Source organism: Heteronotia binoei, chromosome 21 (genome assembly GCF_032191835.1).
Source record: "Heteronotia binoei isolate CCM8104 ecotype False Entrance Well chromosome 21, APGP_CSIRO_Hbin_v1, whole genome shotgun sequence".
NCBI lineage: Eukaryota > Metazoa > Chordata > Lepidosauria > Squamata > Gekkonidae > Heteronotia > Heteronotia binoei.
The window spans coordinates 37057431-37061529 of NC_083243.1; positions in this window are offsets into that span (position 1 = coordinate 37057431).

Sequence of the window (4099 nt, forward strand, 5' to 3'; positions counted from 1 at the left end):
TGAGGGCAGAATTTGGTGAAGAGAGGGAGCTCATTGGGAGGTTCACAGAATCATATAGTTGGAAGGGACCTCGAGGGTCATCTAGTCCAACCCCTTGCACAATGCAGGAAATTCATAAATACCGCTCCCTAAATTCACTGGATCAGCATTGCTGTCAGATGGCCATCTAGCCTCTGTTTAAAAACCTCTAAAGAAGGAGAGCCCACCACCTCCTGAGGAAGCCTGTTCCACTGAGGAACCACTCTAACTTTCAGAAAGTTCTTCCAAATGTTTAGTCAAAAACTCTGGTTTAATTTTAACCCATTGGTTCTGGTCTGACCTTCAGGGGCAACAGAAAATGATTCCGCATCATCTTCTCTATGACAGCCCTTCAAATACTTGAAGATAGTGATCACATCATCTCTCAGTTATCTCCTCTCCAGACTAAACATACCCAACTCCTTCAACCTTTCCTCACAGGACTTGGTCTCCAGACCCCTCATCATCTTTGTTGCCCTCCTTTGGACCCGTTCCAGCTTGTCTATATTCTTAAATTGTGTCCAAAACTGAACACAATACTCTAGGTGAGGTATAACCAGAGCAGAGTAAAGCAATATCACCACTTCACGTGATCTGGATGCTATACTTCTGTTGATACAGCCCAAAATTGTATTTGCCTTTTTAGCCATCACATTACACTGTTGACTCATGTACAGTGTACAGACCGCTAAATCTTTTTCACACATACTACTGCCAAGACGTCTCCCTCATCCTATAACCATGCATTGGATTTTTCCTACCTAAATGCAGAACTTTACATTTAACCCTGTTAAAATTCATTTTATGGGTTTTAGCCCAGTTTCCCAGCCTGCCAAGATCATTCTGTATCCTGTTTCTGTCTTTACTGTATTTGCTAACCCTCCCAATTTAGAATCATCCGTAAATTTAATAAGCATTCCCTTTATTACTTCATCCAAATCATTTATAAAGATATTAAACAAAACAGGTCCCAGAACAGACCCTTGAGGCCCTCCACTTGTCCCTTCTCCCCAAGCTATGATACCATAGAGTCTGCTGTCTAAAGCTGGCATTTCCTCCAGGAGAAGCACTCTTTGTACTCTGGAGATCAGTCTGTAATTCCAGGAAGTCTCCAGGCCTCCTCTGGAGGTTGGCAGCCTTAGTTGCATATGACCTTGGGAGTGTTCACACACAGTAAATAATGTGCTTTGCATCTGGATTTTTAACTGTAAGAATGGCAAAATCTACTTGTAAAGGGTCGCCGTGTGAAAGCACCTTTTAACTATACTACCTCAACAACGATATGGAAAGTTGTGCTTGTGTTGTCTCTAGCAGCAGATGATCATCCCCTTCCAGTACAGCCAGTTATTTCAGGGCTGATCCACAAGCCCATCACGAGTCACCCTGTGCCCCACTGAAGGGACTGTTCTTGCTTTGCAATACTTTCTCCTCACACAGTGACCTCCTGTAAGCAGTTTGTTTTTCTTTATCTGTCATACAAAATACTTGGCAAATATCAGTTGCAACCTGACCCAAGCTGAGTATTTTTAAAAAGTGACACAACTGAGAAAGGGGAGGGAGAATTAACAGCTGACATGTGACAGCTCTAACTAGTGCTGTCTAGAAAGAGGCCCTCTTTAATTTTGTAGAAAGTGCAACAACCTGAAACTTAATACAAACTATTGGGAATAATCTACCCTAGCAATTGTTCATAGGAAATGTGCTGTAATCTTCCACCATTAAAAAAAATCCCTCTGGCTTTTTGTACTTGCTCCTTCAACAAAAGTGTACTCCTCAAAGTTGCATATATTAACAGCAACTTGGGGGATGTGTGTCAAGCTGCTTCCTCACAAGCAATTCTTAGGATAGTTCTCATTGCTGCTGTAAACGCAGAGGAAGCAGATTGTCCACACAGCAGTTTGTCCCACATTTTGCCCGGCTCTGCCACTTGTGACCACCATTTTGCCTCATCCACCAGAAGGCTTAAAAAAAGAAGAACCCTGGAAATTGATAGATTGTGATGGTGCAATAAAGTGACAATAATCCAGGATACCCCAACCTTTTTGAGCCTTTATTTATTTATATGGTGCTGTCAGCGTTCATAAACTTGCAATTTGCCTAAACAGGCCCTAAATCTGTTTACAATCAGGTTTATTTTTTGAGAGACAGCTTGGTGTAGTGGTTAAGAGCAGCAGACTCTAATCTGGAGAACTGAGTTTGATTCCCCACTCCTTCACATGCAGCTGCTGGGCGACCTTAGATCAGTCACAGTTCTCTCAGAGCTGTTCTCTCAAGAGCAGTTCTTTCAGAGCTCTCTCAGACCTATCTATCTCACACATAGGCCCAGTGCCAGTGGTGGGGCGCTGAAGGTGGCATCTCCAACAGCTGGGCCCTTCACTGGCAACAGGTGCCCACTCTTTAGCCTCTGCTAGCCATAGCCATGCTGGGCGGAAATAGTACAATAGTACAGTGGGCTTAAAACACGAATGTTTCCACAGAACACATTTACAAAGAAACTGCAATGGTAACACAACCATAAATTCTTTGGGTTATGTCAATTTAGTATTTATTTAACTAAAATATGTATGTGCTGCCTCTACAGAGAACTGCTCAAGGCAGCTAAGACCTAAAACAATACAACAAAAGCAAAATGAGAACCACTGCTAGCTCACTGCCACTGCCTCTTCCTCACCCCACTGGGCAGCTGCTACCTGGCACCCAAGGGCGAAAGGCAAGCAGGGCATGAGGTCATCTGAAGCCCTGGCCACCCTGCCAAGAAGTGTGCTCCAAGAGGCACGACAGTGAGAGTCCCATCTGGCTTGTCTTCCCTCGGGAGCAGCTGGAACACACCGGCCACCAACCAAGAGGCTTTCTAGGCCAAGAGAAGCAAGTCCAGCAGGAGCCCCTAAAAAGGAGCAGGAAGTGCTCCCCCAAACAGCTGGCTTGCTAATCTCCTCCTCCTGACCCCACTGCTCATGGAGGGGGAGGGGCTCCACAGACAGACATGGCTTGGGGAAAAGGCGCTCCCTGAAGAATGAACTAAGTTGGGTTGAGGGGGAGAGGTCCAGGGGGATTTAACTGGCGTATCCCAGCACCCTCCCACCAAAAAAAATCCTGGCTATGGGGCTGCTCACAAGGTGTCTGTTGTGGGGAGATGAAAGGAAGGAGATTGTAAGCTACTCTGAGACGCCACGTGAAGAGTAGAATATAGCTCCAACTCTTCTATAAAAATATCACCTTAAATTTTGGTTTAATGACATCCAATGCTATAAAAAATTAGAGGAGGCTTAAGGTAATTTATGTTCAACTTTAACACAAGTGTTTATTTTTGAGATTTGTTTAGTTGTTAAGAGTGTATTTGAATTATTGAATGTTGTTGAAAAATTAATAAAATTTAAAGTTTAAAAAAAAATATCACCTTAAAATAGTACAGTGGGCCTAAAACATCAATGTTCCCACAGAACACAAAGAGAAGCGGTAATGATTACACAACCATGAATTCTTTGCGTCATGTCAATGTAGTATTTATTTAACTAGAATATGTATGTGCTTCCTCTCCACAGAACTACTCAAGGCAGCTCAGACCTAAAACAATACAATAAAACCAAAATGAGGCATTAAAAAGCCATTAAAACTGGATAAAATAAACAGTGAACAACCTAAATAATATTCATAAAAGAGTCCTCAGGATAGAAGCCATAAAAACAGCTAAACAATATGGAAGTCCCCTCAAGCCTAGGTAAAAATAAATATTTTAGCCTGTTGTGCAAAGGAAAGGAACGGCCTATCTCAAACAGGACCTAAATATACCAATAAATTGGGCTCCACACACGATTCTTTCCTGTACATATCATCTTATGAATCATGAAAAAAAAAAAAAAATTCTGCAAGGGTAGATAGATCTATATGGATTGTCCAGAGAGGATGGTGCTGGTCTTGTATTTCTAACTTGACCAGAATTTGCAGAGTATGGGCTCAAATCCCACCCTGGCAGAAAGAAATAGGAATGGGAACATACATAAACTCATGACAAGATGTTTAAACTTCATTTGCATGTATTCTAGGTTTTCCTATTCTACCATCTCCTCTGACTCCTTTGTGA